Below are 18022 nucleotides of genomic sequence, written 5' to 3'. Positions count from 1 at the left end.
CGTACGCGTCGCTGTGCAACTTCGCTTTTCACGCGTACGCGTCAGGTACGCGCACGCGTCGCTCCTCGCTGTCATCTCCTTTAATTCTTGTGCTGATTCCATTTGTGCAAGCTTCCTCTCCATCTCCTAAGCAATTCCTGTCCTAGATAGCCTTCTTCTCTTTTTCTGCGGAAGCTCCATCAAATCCAACCAAATGCTACCTAAAATAAACAGAATTGCACAAGACTCAAAGTAGCATCCATAGTGGCTAAAAGATAATTAATTCTTGATTAAACTCAACAAATTAAATGCAAATTCACTAGGAAAAGATAGGAAAGATGCTCACGCATCACAACACCAAACTTGAATTGTTGCTTGTCCTCAAGCAACTAAACTAATATAGGCTTAGAATGTGAATTTGCATGAGAATGAGTGTTTGATTAAGCTCATGTCTCTTCTTATAGTGGGGTTTACAACTGCAATCTTGAATAGTTTTGGCATCTCACTCTCCTTTAAATCAGAAGGGTGTCAGTGTCATTCGGAATTAGAATCCGGATCATATTATGAATTCTCTGATCTTTATACACCAGTTTAATCCTTGAACACAGCAAAATTTACTTTAATTCTCTTTTCTTTGGTGCTTTGCACCTTGAGCCTAGCCGTAACTTTAAATGTTTTGTCTCAAGCTTTACTTGACACAGAAATACCACAAGCACTTAACTGGGGAACTCTTTTGAAGTTCTGATTTTTCTTTCAGCTACTCCCAGACAGTGGTGCTCAAAGCCTTTGGCATACTCTTTTAATTGCAATTGATCTCGACTCTAAATGTTTTGTCTCAAGGATTACTTGACACAAGAACACCACAAGCATATGACTAGGGAAACAACTCTTTGAGCTTTTAATCATGTCTGACCTCCCTAGTCATTGATGCTCAGAGCCTTAGACCTTGCTTTTACATCCCTTCTTTTTTATTTTTCTTTGCTGTTTCTTTTGCTTCAAGGATTAAATTTTTGTTTATTTCAGAGAAGTCATAATAATTCTCTAAATTCCTGTTCCTTGTACATCAACATTCTTTGATTCAAATTTAAATATGCACTGTTCATATTATGCATTCAGAGTCACAGAAAATACTACCACATTTGAATAAATGAGACTACTCTGAAAATTAAACTCAATTTCTCATGCACTACATCTTTCCTTCTTTCTTTTTGATTTCAAGCTCAGTGGGCAATATATGAGGCACCTTTCAACATTAAAGCAAATAACAGAAAATTTAAAAATAGTAGAACTAACTAGAACCTAGGAATCTAACTAATAAAGGATCATGCAATAAACGAGACAAAATAGCAAAAAACCGGAACATAACATGGTAAGAACGGGAAGGAATATAGAATGAAAGGAATTCAACCATCCCAGTTGTGTTGGTGGCCATATCATTCCTCTGGCTATGCTCCTTAGTGAAGATGATTCGCCTCCCTTTGGTCCCATAGAAAAGCCATAAGCGAAGCGACAACACCAAACTTAAAGGTTTGCTTGTCCTCAAGCAAAGAAAAACTGAAAACAAAATCAAATAGTAAGAGGAAAGAAGAATAAAAGGATAAAAGAATAAGAGAGAATTAGGATTTGGGGGTGGATGATTTGAAATCAGGCGCTGAGGTGGTTTAATTGGGCGTCGCATGCGATGCATACGCATAAGGCACGCGTACGCGTGGATGGCCATTGTAGGAAAATGATGCACACGCGTTAGGGATGCGTACGCGTGATGGGGCTTGTGCACCCAGCACAGTTCCAGCCCCACACCATCATAACTCTCTGGCCATACACCTATTTACGCCAATTTGCAGGGTCACACGTACGCATGGGCTGGTGAAAACGCAAGCGACGCGTACGCGTGGGCTTGCTTGTGCGCAAGGCATAGTTCCAGTGCCACTCCTGCTCAACTCTCTATTCACTTTTATTTTTCACGCACACACATATGACGCGTACGCGTCAGCGACGCTTGCGCGTCGTGTGCTCTTTTTGTTTTTTTGAAATAATCCTTCTCGAAGTGTTCGGTTCCTGTTCTAAAATAGCTGCATGATCAGAACAACCGTAAAACAAAAGAAAAATAGTAAAAACTCAATAAAAATCAAATAAATAAGAAAATCACTACTACAAAAAATAACTAAGGATACAAAATTATCGGGTTGCCTCCCAACAAGCGCTTCTTTAATGTGACTAGCTTGACACTTGATTGTTGAATTTTCTTCCTCTTCTTCCAGTTGGTTAAAAGAAATGTCTCTAAGGGGGGTTAGATGAAAATTAGTGCCCCCTGATATAAATTTCTCTGAACAAGCTTTCTTTTATTGTGACTAACTTGATTCACCTTGCTTGTTGGTGTAGAGGTTGGATTGTTTTTTTCTGACCTTCTCTTTTTCATGGATATTTTCTTCTGCTTCTTGGTCACAATCCCCTTTTCAGTGCTTTCCTTGGTTTCCTTCACTTTTTTTTATTTCAAAATTTGGGTGTTGTGTGATGGTTAGAGTGTACCCTTCATCAAGAACTTCTTGAATTGGTGATTCAATAAACTCACTATCTATGCCAGTATCTACTTCATTGGAGTGTAGATTCCCATAATTGTTTTTATCCCTTACAACCTCCTTTGTTTTTGCATCTTCCTCTTCTTCCATGTGTGAGGGTGGAGAGTTCTCTAATTCATTGGAGTATAAATTCCTTTGATTGATTTCCTCACTTTCTTCTATAGGATCTTGCATTATATCTCTTGGGAAGGAATTTGCTTGTTCCTCTTCCTGGGACTTGATAATCGACTGCACATGTTTCTCTACGTTTTTGACACTCGTCTTTATATCATGTATGACGAAGTTCAATATCTGATGGTACTTGATATGAATAAGGAGATGGTGGCTCTTGATATGAATATGAAGGAGATGATGATTCTTGATAAGAGTAAAAAGATGATGGTTCTTGGTGTGAATAGGGAGATAGTGGCTCTTGATATGGGTAGAAAGATGATGGTTCTTGATATGGATAGAGAGGTGGTGGTTCTTGGTATGAATATGGAGATAGTGGTTCTTGATAGTTGGAACATGGAGCACTGAAGTTTCTTTGGTTTTGACTTTGCCAACCAAAATTTGGGTAGTTCCCCCATTCATAATAATATGAATCACTCCTTGGGTGTGAGTAGTAACCCATGTGATCTCTCTCCATTATTTTTCTTAGCACAAAACACCAAAAAGAATTAAATCCCTGTTCCTTGTACATCAACATTCTTTGATTCAAATTTAAATATGCAATGTTCATGTCATGCATTTAGAGTCACAGAAAATACTACCACATTTGAATAAATGAGACTACTCTGAAAATTAAACTCAATTTCTCATGAACTACATCTTTCCTTCTTTCTTTTTGATTTCAAGCTCAGTGGGCAATATATGAGGCACCTTTCAACATTAAAGCAAATAACAGAAAATTTCAAAATAGTAGAACTAACTAGAACCTAGGAATCTAACTAATAAAGGATCATGCAACAAACGAGACAAAATAGTAGAAAACCGGAACATAACATAGTAAGAGCAGGAAGAAATATAGAATGAAAGAAATTCAACCACCTCAGTTGTGTTGGTGGCTATCTCATTCCTCTGGCTATGCTCTTTAGTGAAGATGATTCGCCTCCCTTTGGTCCCATAGAAAAGCCATAAGCGAAGCGACAACACCAAACTTAAAGGTTTGCTTGTCCTCAAGCAAAGAAAAACTGAAAACAAAAACAAATAGTAAGAGGAAAGAAGAATAAAAGGATAAAAGAAAAAGAGAGAATTAGGATTTGGGGATAGATGATTTAAAATCGGGCGCTGAGGTGGTTTAATTGGGCGTCGCATGCGACGCGTATGCGTAAGGCACGCGTACGCGTAAGGCGCGCGAACGCGTGGATCGCGCGAATTTCATATGACGCGTGCGCGTCATGGACGCGTACGTGTGGATGGCCATTGTGGGAAAACGATGCGCAAGAACTCAATTAGAAAGAGGGTCATACTTCCGTTCCACCCAAATTCATAAGATAAAGAACGAAAACAATTCTTGAAATATAAATCAGTACATGAATTAAAATAAAAAAATAATAGTATCAATCTATACAATAGACAGAGCTCCTAACCTTAACAGTGGAGGTTTAGTTGCTCATGGTTTAAAGTGAAAACAAGGATTCTGATAAAATGTATTTTGGTTGAGGTGGAATGAAAGTGGAATAATGTTGGGATCCCCAAAAGGAAAGTTTCTTTTCCATTTTATATCTAATCCTAATTAATTTAAAATCTATTCTCTAAAACTAAAATAATATCTTTTCCTATTTTAAAATAAAAATAAAGTTTTAAATTAGAATTAATAGGAATCAGCGTTTTCTGCACTTCGCGCTTGTCACGCGTACGTGTCAGTCACGCGTACGCGTCGATGGTCTTCTTTGCGTGTCACGCGTACGCGTCAGGTATGCGTACGCGTCACTGTGCAACTTCGCTTTTCACGCGTATGCGTCAGGTACGCGCACGCGTCGCCATGGAAAGCTCCAAATCACGCGTACGCGTCAGGTACGCGCACGCGTCGCTCCTCGCTGTCATCTCCTTTAATTCTTGTGCTGATTCCATTTGTGCAAGCTTCCTCTCCATCTTCTAAGCCATTCATGTCCTAGATAGCCTTCTTCTCTTTTTCTGCGGAAGCTCCATCAAATCCAACCAAAATGCTACCTTAAATAAACAGAATTGCACAAGACTCAAAGTAGCATCCATAGTGGTTAAAAGATAATTAATTCTTGATTAAACTCAACAAATTAAATACAAATTCACTAGAAAAAGATAGGAAAGATGCTCACGCATCACTCCTCCAACCTTTTGGCTTCGATTTCTTTAAATCCGTAACCCCAATCAAAAATCTAATCTAGTAAAAGTATTCATATCCTCCTCCTCTACACGTTGGTACCACTTTTGGTCGGTGGAAGTTGACGGTGATGTAGCTCCTCTACCACTTGAGTTTGGCCAACGGGAGTTCTAGGAAGCACAGACGATTCTGGACGTTTTCTTCTTCGATAGCTCGGTCAGAAAGCTTCACCGGAGCTTCGAATATTTTGATTTCGTACGAAGGTATGGTTTTGGTTTCTCATAGTTAATGTTTAATGTCACGTGAAAATTTAGGCTAGAAGACCTTAAGATAGGAATGAACTGAATGTATAATTGATGGATTGTGTATGTGGTATAAAATGTGTAGTTTAGCTGTTGTTAATAATTTGTTGTTGAAGTTGGTTGGTTTTGGGAAAAGATTTAATATTGGTATTTTTTTATTTTGAAATAATTTGTTACTGAAAATGATTTGAATGACTGAGGGGTGTTTGGTTTTGTAGTTGGGACCCCTGAAGGGTGGCAGAAATTCGAGTTTTAGAGGAGATACTGCTAAAATTTCTATAAGAATTGGAGTTTTGTTTTGAAGTGTTATTTTAAAAAGGAAAGAAATTATTATGTGGCTTGTGTATTTGAGACTATTTGTTGACCCTCTATCGCAAGATGTGACCGGGCACCTTAACTCCCCGGATTCTCCCATGGGCATGCATATATATATATATATATATATGAATATTGAATATTATATTTGAGCTTGGAGTTTGACTTCATGGAATACTATATTATTGAGCTTGGGGATGCGCGTACAGAGGGACTATCCAATGGTTAACTACCAAGACATGTCGGGTTGGTTGTATAACTGACAAATGAGACTCATTAGCCATAGGACAGGCATAAATCATATGCATTTGTTTGCATTGTTTGAGTTTGCATTATTTTAGTTTGCTTAGCTGCTTAATTCTGCTTATCTGCTACTTTATTCTACTTGCTGTAAATACTTCTCTATCTGTGTTTTCCTTGCTTGAATTGTATGTGTATGTTTTCTGAGAAATCCCTCTTGACAGAGGTGTGGGGGGGGGGGTTGTTCCACCAGTGTCTCGGAGGATAGGAGGAGTCAAAAAGTGAAGTATTAAGTTAAAGTTAGATTTAGAATTTTAATACCTTGGATAACTTACCTAATTTCTGGTTTAGTTGAACCCTTTTATATTAACTATGCGGGTACCTTTACCATGCTGAGAACCTCCGGTTCTCATTCTATATATATTTTGTTATTTTTCAGATGCAGGTTGAGAGGCACCTTGTTGAGCGTCTGGAGAGCCTCCTTACAAGCGAAGAACTATCTTTTGGACTCTCATATTTTGTTTTAGGCTATATATATATATATATATTGTGTGTGTGTGTGTGTGTGTGTGTGTGTGTTTATAGAATCTCCGCATGTACATTTTGTGTTTTGTCCCTCCTAGAGGTTGACTAGGAGATACAGGTGTTTATTTTGTAGTTTGAGTTTTATTTTGGGTTGTATATAAATATATATAACTATATACTCTGGCCGGCCTTAGCTTCGCAGGTCGAGTCTGGAGCTTGCTATCTGAGTTTCGGAACTTTGATATATACATATGTTTTCAGTTTTCCTTTGATCTTACTTGTCCGTTCTACGAATATCCATGCGAGTGTGATACGATTTTCTGTTTATCGTTTTTGTTTAGCTTATTCTTCAAGGCTCCTTGATATGATTTCATCCACTATATTTATGTATATATCCTTTTCTTTTAGAGGTCGTAATATATTGCCACCTCTGCTTTACGACTTAAGCGTAAGGCTCTGTGTGGTAGGGTGTTACATGAGGGGGTGAGGGAAGTGTGGGTGGCGGCAACTGAGGGTAATGTGTGTAATTGGATTAGGGTTAGATAAAAATTAGAGTTAGGTTAGGGGTTGATTTGGAAATTTTTGGATTAATTAGAGTAGGATAATTTTAATAAAATTAGAGTATAGAGTATTAATTTGAAATTTAATTTAATTTTTTAAAATTATTTTTTAAAAATATTATTTGTTGTATTAATTTATTAATTGGTTTTCAATCAAGTATTCTAATTTAAAATTATAAGATGATATAATTAATTTTCTTTATTCATAAAACTTAAAGTATTAAATTACAAAAATATCAATTATTTAAACTAAATTATATAAAATTCTTATTATTTTACAACTATTAAACTTTATAATTTAAATATAGAAAATTATTCAATAATTATAAATTAAATAAAAATTTTAATTTAAATAGTCAAAACCTTATTATTTTTAAATTTCTAAAATTTAAATTGTAAATAGAAAAATATTCAATAATTGTAAAGTTCGGTAAAAACCTTAATTTATTTTAAATTAAATTTATCAAAAATTTTTTAATTATCTTTAATAAAATAATATTAGAAATCAGAGTCTCTAATAAATAAATAAATTAAAATTAGTTTATAATAAGATTTTTTCAAAAATTCTGGATTCTTACAAGCAACGACCACAGCGCAGAGAGGAGAGAAGCAACAACAACCCACATGGCGAGGACAGCGGAGACGCAGCAACGATGCACCACGAACTGCTTCCTTCGACAGCGTACCACACGAACTGCATGAAGCTGGTTTTGTGCGACGATGATGGCCAGGCTTTGATGATGAGTGGTGGTTATGGTGGGTTAGAGACTTAGGGCTAGTAGAGGAGGAAAAATACCAGAGCTTTGTATTTTTGTTCTAGAGGGAGTTTTTCAAAAATTTGTTCAAGTGTAAAAAAAGTTAAATTTTAGAATGAGAATGAAACAAAAAATAATATTTGTTATAAATTTTTTTTAAATTTATTTTCTTTATAAATAATATTTGTTATTTATTTATAACAATAATTTTTTAGTCTTCCACTAAGTTAATATTTATAGAGAACTATTTTTATATGTATTTTTTAATTTGCATAATTATTTAAATATTAAAAAATTGTTGCTTAATAAAAAAATTATTGTAATGGTTATAAAACCGTTTTTTAAAATAGTCAAAGAGAACGGTTTTATTTTATTGCTATAACTTAAGGAAAAACTAAACTTTAACAGCAACACTATAAAAACTGTTGTCTAAAATCATCTAAGAGAACGGTTTTAAAGTGTAGCAACTTTGGCAACAGATTTTAAGCGTATCTTTTGTATAATTATTTAAATAACATTAAAAAACCATTGCTTAAAAATAAATTCTAATAATGGTTATAAAACCGTTCTTTAAAATAGTCAAAGAGAACGATTTTATTTTGTTGCTATAAAATAATGAAAACTGAACTTCAACAGTAACACTGTAAAAAACCATTATCTAAAACTATCTAAAAGAACGGTTTTAAGGCGTTGCAGATTTTGGCGTTGCTAAATCCCATATTTGTTGTAGTGGATTTATATAGAGGTTAGTGATTAGTAGCAACATGAAATAAGGACAGAATAAGGACTAACGTTTTCTCTGACAAATTAGTAGCAACATGAAATAAGCGAGAAAAGTCTATTAGTTGTTAAACAGTTGCTAATTCCTCAATAAATAAGCTTTTGATTACTGACTCAACGGCGACTAGTTACTTCTAACATTTTCTCAGTTAGCTTTGGATTTGTTATATCTCTGTGACGAATTTCCAACGAGATTAGCGAGTAATTTGCTACAAAATAGGTAGGATATAACATTTACTTTGTGTAAGAACCACAACTAATCAACCGATTAATTAAGTGATTAATTGTCCAAATTAGGCTCCGAAAATTTAGAGTGAGAATTTGAGGATTTAAAGGTGATTTTTGGACTCGGTGGGTCTTTCTGAGTCAGAAAATGTGCTTTCTACAAAAAACCGTGAAAATCGCAAACCGACAGTTGAACCGGTTGAACCGGTTCAAGTCTGTCCGGTACCGCATGAGAAAAAGTGAAAACCGGCAAAAACCTTAGAAAAATGTTAGAAATGGAAAACCGGGCGTTAATTTTGAAGGTTTGGCCCAAAGTTGGGCCAAACGGGCTAAAAACGCTAACGGATTAGACCGGGCCCAAGTTGGGCCCAAGCCCAACATATAAATACACTTAAGTGAACCCATTTCAGCCACATTCACCCTCATAACTTAAACACAACAGCAGCTGAAGTGAGGAGAGAGGTGAGAGCTTTCCACCATTGTTACTATTCACTTCAAACTTGCCAAGCTCATATCTTGAGCTAGAGAGCTCCGATCGCCGCACCGTTTGACGCTATGTGTTCCTCGTGGAGAGCTCTACAAAATTCATATAAAAAACCGGTAAGAAAAGCTCGAATCCCTCTCAGTTTCTCTCCTCAAAATTTTGGGTATATAGGGTTTTTGATTAAATGAGTTTTGTGATTCTTGGTGTTTAGGTTTGCTCTAATCCTTGCTTAGCCTTGGATTCTTGCTAGTAAATCTGTTGAAGAAGGTAAGAGCCACTAAACTCTTGTGAATTTATGTATAATTGGAACCCTAGGTTGATTTGAGGTGATTTATATGTATATAGTTTGATTATTGTGGCTTTGGGAGCTCTTGGAACATAATTGTGCTTATTGGATTGGAATTGAAAGCTTGGATTGTGGTTGGAAGCTTCTTTGTGCTAAGTTGGAATTGGGTGCATAAAGGGAATCAGCCAAGGTATGGTTTCGGTTTCCTCTATGTAGTATATAATATTCATGGATACATAGGCTAGGGACCAATAAGATAGGTTGAACTAAAATGATGGTTGGTGTGTTAAATGTTGGTGAATTGATGAATGTTGGGTTGATTGTGATGAATTTTAATGATATGATAATGTTGAATGATTGTATGGATTGGAAGTTAGTTCTTTATGATAATTGTAGTGTTATGATTTATGAAATGGTGGGTTTGATGGTGATTTTGATCATAAGTATTATAAAATTAATGTTGGAATTGGGAGTAATGAAATGAGAAGAAGAATGTGGTAAGGTTGGTGTATTATGGTATAACTAGTACATTTTGATGCAAAGTGGTGTTTTGAATGGCTTGATGTGATTTGGTATGGGTAAGGTAATAAATTTTGGAAATTGTGAAGTTTGATAAAATTGGGTTTTTGGTGAAATTTGCCGGATCATAAATTTTTTCTCGATTTTCAAAATTGATTGAAATTTATTTATAATTAAAGATCTCTGAAAACCCTTTAAATCGATATAAAGTTTGTGAAAATTGGAATTTTGTAGAGGAAGTTATGATCCTTCAAAGTTGGTGTTAAATATCTGAAATTCTGCAAAGTTGCAGAATTTCATGATTACTGATATGTGCGGGCGCACACTCTCGTGCGGACGCACACTCTGCAAATATTTTGACCTTTGCAGACGCACACACCTGTGCACACGCACGGGCAGGGAAGTGCGCTCTGTTCGCAGTGCTAGCACAGCTTGTGCGCGCACATATCTAAGGAAAAACTTCAACCTGTGCAGACGCACAGGTCTGTGCGGACGCACACGTCGGGAAGGTCAGTCTGTTGGGGGTGCTGGCACAGGTTGTGCGGGTGAACAGATTCTGAAAATTTTGTCACCTGTGCGTACGCACACCATTGTGCGTACACACCCATTTTAAATTTTCCTGGGCTTGCGCACGTACACACCCCTGTGCGGCCGCACACGTCCTGTTTCTTAAATTTTTCTTGTTTTTCAAGTATTCTACCTTCCCAACAAGGTTGTAAGCTTCTAAAACACCATTTTAAGACTTATGGGCTTAATTTTGAGTATTAGAACATGGGATGTAACTTAAGGTTGCTAGAACATGGTTTTATGATAAATTAGAAAACGGAGGCCTAGGTTTCTGGCGTGCTGAAAATAATTTGATGTTGGGTGGAGGATGAGTGATATATGAGATGAGGAATGATGAAATTTTGACATTGGAAAATGAGTTATGAATGGACAGTGGTTGAGATGAGTCGAGGACTCAGATTGAGATGATGGATCTCTGTATACTGAAAATGTTTCCTAAAACCACTGAAATATTATTTTTTTACTGAGAATATGAGACGCTATGCCCCCGGCAGGGACGGTGGTTGGATCCTGCTTGTCGAGATAGCGGCGGCATAAGGGCGGTGGTTCGTCTCGCTTGCGTTGAGATGTGAGGTCTATGGCAAGAGTATCCCGCTCGCATCCCTTCGGATCTATAGGCGAGCAGGCGCCGGTACCTGGACAGTGATCCAGGCACTATATCTCGGGGGTTTTTGATAAACCACTATTTTATGATTTATCTTGTGCTCAATTGAGTGGTTTTTATTAATTCTTCACCCACTTATTCATATAATTTGCATGGTTTTACAATTCCTTCCTTATTCTGTGATATATGTGAAAACATGTTTCCTAGGCCTTAAAACTGTTAATTTTATTTATCCTTTATTACCATCCGATGCCATTATCTCTGTGTTAAGTATTTTCAGGCTTTATAGGGCAGGAATGGCTTAGAGGACAGAAAGGAAACATGCAAAAAATGGGAGGAACACGCAAAATGAAGTTTTGAAGGAAATGGTAGCGACGCGCGTGCATGGACGACGCGGACGCGTGCTTAGCGCAGAGGACGAGCGATGCATACGCGTGATAAGGAAAACTTCCAAATGACACGCACGCGTGACCTACGCGTACGCGTGACAGACGCCACGTGCAGAAAGTTGCAGAATTCACCCTCAACGATTTCTGGGCTCTTTCTCGGCCCAAATCCAAGCCCGGAAACACATAATAGAGGCTGGAGAATGGGGGAATCAAATCATTGATTCAACATTCATTCAATATTCACAATTTTAAGTTTTAGATGTAGTTTTCTAGAGAGAGAGGCTCTCTCCTCTCTCTTAGGTTTTAGGATTTAGGATTTTTCTTAGTTTATGGTTCATTCCTTCTTAATTCCAGGTTCAATGTTCCTTTAATTTATATTCTCTTCTACTTTTATTTATTCTAATCATTCTAGTTTATCCATTTCCCTTATTGATTACTTTATGTTGCCAAATTAGTTTATGAATTCCTATGTTTAATTTGATTTTCTACTTAATACAATTCGAGGTATTTCAGATTTAAGATTGCTTTCTTCAAATTCATGTTATTGATGCTTTTAATTTAATTTAGATTTTCCCCCTTGCTTTGGTTGAGTAATTGGTGACACTTGAGTTATCAAACTTAGTTGTTGACTGAAAATTGGAATTTGCTGATTGATTCGGATCCCTCTAAAGCTAGTCTTTCCATAGGAGTTGACTAGGACTTGAGGAATCCCATTGATTAGTCCACTTGACTTTTCTTTATTTAGTAAGGGTTAACTAAGTGGGACCAATAAACAATACTCATCACACTTGATAAGGATAACTTGGATGGGATTTCTAGTTTTTATACCTTGCAATGGTTTTCATGATAATTAATTTACTTTATTGCCAATTTATTTCCTCGTTCCCTATTTCAAAAACCCAAAAATATACCTTTTTCCATAACCAATAATAAATCATACTTCTCTGCAATTCCTTGAGAGACGACCCGAGGTTTAAATACTTCGATTATAAATTTTATTGGGTTTTGTTACTTGTGACAACCAAACTTTTGTATGGAATGATTCTTTGCTGGTTTAGAAACTACACCTACAATGTGATTATTTTTATAAAATTCTTTACTAGCAGAAGTCCGTCTCGTTCAGTTCCCATATGAGAAATCCGAAGGGCGACGTCTCCATGGAGATGTGTCGGGTTGGCAGTTGAACCGACAATGTGATATCACAACCAGTAGGGCAGGCATTCATCATATGCATTTCTATCTGTTTGTTTGCTTTGCCGACTTATATTTGTATGTCTAATTGAATAACATGTATAAGTGCTTACTTGATCTACTTGCCTTGTATGTTTTTACTTGTGAATTACTTGCATTGTTATTAATTGTGCTTTCTACTGGGATTGGGGAGGTTTGGAAGGCGGTGGCGATGGGATCGCATGGAGGATAGGTTGGTGAAGGCTGTGGGACAACGGTGTTTAGTTAGAATAGAAATCCCTTAAGATAGATCACCCGGTTTACTTATGATAAGGTTTATATTATGCTTATTTGTTTTAGAATGCTTTAAGCTTGAATCTTATGATGGATATGGAGCTTAGGATTGCCTTTGGCATCCCGGGGTCTTATATCCTACATCACTGGGCACTGTTACCATACTGAGAACCTCCGATTCTCATACCATATCTTTGTTGTGTTTTTTCAGATGCAGGTCGCAACCCACCTCAGTGAGTTGCTTTGGATGGTGACAGGAGCGGAGGATCTTGGATTCTTTTGGAGTCTTTTTGGTTTATTTTGTTTATATGTCTCTCACTTTTGTATTTTGTATTTTGTTTACTCTAGAGGATTGTATTTGAGAGAACAACTTGTATAAGCTGTTTTTAAACTGTCAGGTTTCTCTATGGTTCTGTATACTTGTATATGGCTAGCCGGCTTAAACTCTGTGAGTCGTGGCTAGTTTCCTATGATATTATATACTTATATTTTCTTGTATCTTATCTGTTTCTTGTGCCTTAAGCTAGTAGCACGTTAGTACGCTTTGCGCTTTTGAAATCCAATATTTGAGCTATATCTTTCATCGGGCTTCTAGATATTATATTATTCTTCTATATATTATATGTATGAGCTTAGAACTGTCGTAACCTCTTATTTACCTTTGCTTTACGACGCGAGGTAAGGCTTAGGCTAATTAGGGTGTTACACTTTGCGACAATATTGTCGTTGCCAAGTTTATCGCTAAATTCAACTTGCGACAACTTAGCGACAAATATATTTTGCTCGCTAATCAGCGACTTGAAATCAGCGAATGAAGTGTGACAGTTGTTAAACGGTCACAAATTTCTTGCTACTTAGGTCCTAGGCACTCAATATCCGTATTTTCACTTTAGCGACTAATTAGCAAGGAACACTTTCCTAGCTGAATGATTTATCCGTTGCGATGAGTTAGCGACAACTATTTTCTGTCGCTATCCAAATTTTAAATTTTTACAATATTATGCGACAAATTAGCGAGAAACTAGTTGCTCGCTAAAAATAAAAACCTTGATGACAAATTAGCTAGGAATTTGTCCATCACAGAATACACTTCAAGTCTTTGTGACAGATTAGCTAGTAACATTGTTCCTCACTAATTAGCCTTTTCGCACAAAGTTTATTTAGCGATGAACTAGTGTGTGAACTGTTTCTCGCTAATTGTATATCAAACACTTGCGATGGAATTAGGGGTGTCAAAAATCCCTAGGAAGCGGGGATCCCCGCGGGGACCGCCCCGAATGGGGCCCGTTTGTGGGGAATTTTCCCCGTGGGGATGGGGATGGGGAGCCAAATTCCCCCGAGACAGGCGCGGGGACCCGAGCGGGGATCCCCGCCCCATCCCCGATAATTCCCCGAATGTTTGAAATTTCTTAAATAACCTTACTTTATTTCTAACATAGGTGAATTTTTTAGTAATTTTACCAATTAAAAAAACCCTAACCCTATTATTCAGTATTCTCTACTCATTGTGTTGTATAATTTTAATTTTCTCTCCTTTTATGTATCTAAAGCAATTAGACATATAGGGTTTATAATTTTGAAATAGTTAGGGTTTGATTTTGAAATAGTTGCTTGATTTTCTCTCCTTCTATGTATCTAAAGCAATTATGATTTCTCTTGCTAAGTATGCTGACCATCAAAGAATACTTAATGTTAAAGACTATATCTTATCGCTTTTTTTTAGAATAGAAGTTGTATTTTAAGATTTTATTTTATAGATTATAATTTGCTATGTTGTATTTCTGGACTTATAATCTTGAATAAGATATGTTTGTGTGTTTGTAATAGTATTTTGTAGTTTGTTTTTTATTTTTTTGATATTTTTTACTATAATTTTCATATGAATGTTAAATATAAAGGGATGGGGAATGGGGCCCCGCGGGGAATATGGAGAACGCGGGGAATGGGGATGGGGACAATTATCCCCCCATGGCGGGGATCGGGGCGGGGATGGGAATTAATTTTGGGGGCGGGGACGGGGAGCAGGGAGGCTTCCCCCGCCCCCGCCCCGCCCCATTGACATCCCTAGATGGAATAGTGACAATAATATCTCTCGCTACTTTGCTTTTATTCGATTGAACCCCTAAGTGACTGATTTTCTAGAACATTGTCACTCGCTAATTAATTTGTGACAATTTTTTCTCGCTCTTTTTTTATCCACAAAAGTCAATTTGCGAGAAACAAACTTACTCGTAAATCTCTCGCTAATTAGTCGCTTTTCTCAAGTTCGGGTATTTTGTGACCGCTCATTAATTTGTCGTCAGTGCGTCACTAATTCCTCACAAATTAGTAACGGATTAGTAACAAAAAATATTTCTCACAAAAAATCGTCGCTAATTTGTCAAATTCTTGTAATGAAAGTGCGCTCCTTTGTTACTGCCACCTCCAAAAAATCATGAACCACATTTGCCACCCACCATAATGGTTTCTCCACCAGTTCCCCCACCAGTTTTTTACCAAAGGGTATGGAAAGCACATTTCCAAAATAAGAATTCATCAGTGATTTTTTTTCCTTTTTCTCCATTACTACTACTATCATCACCATCGGCTAGTCTCTTCCTTCCATCCACCACTATGGCCATTTTGGCGACAACCTGCTACATCATTATTAGAATAAATAAATACAAGAATATAATAGATAATAGTTGAAAAGATAGAAAATAAGTGTGGTGTTCAATTGTGAAGTGGAAGGTTCTATGAACTAAAAATGAAAGAGAGAATTAGTTTAACAATCATGTTAGGTAATTGACCGGGTATCAGTCAATAACAATTAATTATTAGTTGAGTTACAAACAAACTAAAAAAATATTTAAAATTAATTGAAAAGAAATATTCAAAATTAAAAAAATATATCTAAAATATAATTAAAAAATATCTAAAATTAAATAAGAAAATTTAAAATTATTGTAAAAAAATTCAAAACCTAACAACAACAAAAATACTTAAAATGTAAAAATAAAAGAGAACATCTAAGACCATGGTAAAAAAAGTTCTTTTAATTATGGTAAAAAAAAGAATGTGTTACTTTTAGATGTTTCTTATATTTAGATTTCGGATGTCTAAATTTTAGAAGTTTTGGATTTTTTTTAAATGTACAATTAAAAATAAATGAAACCAAACTATTAAAAAAAAACATAATTTTATATGTTTCTTATTCTTGGATTTTAGATGTTTAAATTTTAGAGGTTTCGGGTATTTTTCTAGAAATATACAACTAAAAATAAATAAAAGCAAATTATTAAAAACGAAAGCATCATGTTAGATTTTTTTATACCTAGGTTTCGATGTTTGAATTTTAGAGATTTCAGATTTTTTTCTGCACATGTACGTTAAAAAGTAAATGAAAACAAACAATACCTTTGAATTTTGGATATTTAAATTTTAGACATTTCATAATTTTTTTCTATGATTTTGGATGTTTTGTTTTATTAGATTTTTGATGTTCTTTTCAACGATTTTAGATGCTTTTTTTGTTAAGTTTTGGATATTTTTTTATGATTTTAGACTTTTTTCTATTAAGTTTTGGATGTTACTTTTCATAACATAAAAAAATATCCAAAAATTAAGAAAAAAAAAACATAAAAACTATTGAAAAGAAACATCCAAAACCTATAAAAAAAAGACATATCTAAAACCTAGAAAAACGACACATCTAAAACTATTAAAAAGAATCATCCAAAACCTAAAAAGAAGAAACATCCAAAACATAAGAAAAAGAAACAAGCAAAACCTATAAAAAAGATACAACCGAAATCTAGAAAAAATACACATCCAAAACTATTAAAAAGAATTATCCAAAAACCAAAAAGAAGAAACATCCAACATTATTAAAAAATATATATCCACAACTAAAGGAAAAAACATAAAAAAATTATTGAAAAAAATGCGACAACTAGAGGGATGGACGGAATTTTTCAATGTCTATGTTAGCATCCTCTTGTTTTTTGACTCTTGAAAGGTGGAAGCGGCGTAAAAAAAAGCAGAGGGAAAGGAGAAGAGAGGTGAAGGGGAGTGGGAGGGCGCGAATTTTTTTAGCATAAAATTCATTTTTTAAATTAAGATTTTTTAAAAAATTGATTGCTTAGTTGTATAATGTTGGTTTTTCAAATTTTCTCTTAGTTTAAAGAAAAAGGAAATACTATACCCCTCTTAAAGTGGCAAAAACAACAATGAGAGAGAAGGTAGAGCAGAGAATTATTGAATTAGAGAGGATGAGTGAGAGGGTGATTAAGGGACGCAATGAAGAAGTTTTTTTTTTCCTTTTTTATAAAAAATTATGGAAGAGATGAAGTTTTTCAAAAGTATGCTTTTTGTCTCTAATTTTTGTAATTTTTTTTTTAAAATATCTCTAATGTTAAGTTGAGTCCCATTTTAACTTCTGAGATTGGCGAGTTGCACTGATTTAGTCCCTAAAATTCTAATTATTCTTAGTCCCATACATTTGAAAAAATACACTACATTAGTTCCAAACACATTTTCCATCACCGGAACTCAATGGCGTAAGTAATGTAGCTTAGTCCTTGTCACGCTGGACATGATAACAATTATATGAGGTGGAAGAAAAGTGTGATTGAACCAATTTAGTTCTTCTCTGTACATACTTAGTGATCAAGAATTATGATTACAACGCATATATAGGAATCATTGCACCCAGTAACACAAGAACAAAAATAAACCCTAGCACAAACTCATGTTCAACAAAAGTAGGATCAAAATAACAGAAACAAAGAAATATCATCGCCAATATATATATATATATATATATATATATCGCAAAAAAATCACACAAAAAAAAAATTTTTGCCACTCGTCACTAACCTCTGTGAGCAGAGTTAAAATCCTTACAGCTATGTTCAACCTTCATGCACGCTTATACACATTTTATGAAAATCAATATTCAACCACAAATCCTTTCTCTTCCAACAACCACTAGTTACTTTCAGCCATGGGAGAGAGAAATGTTTTTGTTTTAAAATTTAGGGGAGAGAATACAAAGAATGAACAAAAGGTGGAAAAGTAACGTTTTATTACTCTAAAATCCTCAAACGATGTCGTTTCAATCTTTCTTTAGCGCTAAAATGTAAGACCCAGAACTTTTGAAAAGTCTTATTATGATCAAGTCTCAA

The 18022-nt window shown here is 35.3% G+C and overlaps 1 pseudogene; it reads right to left on the bottom strand.

The window, feature by feature from the left end:
* Positions 1 to 15237: 15237 nt before the first annotated feature.
* Positions 15238 to 18022, bottom strand: part of LOC148550860 (coniferyl alcohol acyltransferase-like) — an 82825-nt pseudogene continuing 80040 nt past the window's right edge.

Source organism: Arachis ipaensis, chromosome B7 (genome assembly GCF_059453495.1).
Source record: "Arachis ipaensis isolate K30076 ecotype BB chromosome B7, ASM5945349v1, whole genome shotgun sequence".
In the NCBI taxonomy this organism is placed as follows: Eukaryota; Viridiplantae; Streptophyta; class Magnoliopsida; order Fabales; family Fabaceae; genus Arachis; species Arachis ipaensis.
This window is presented reverse-complemented; position numbering and strand designations above follow the sequence as displayed.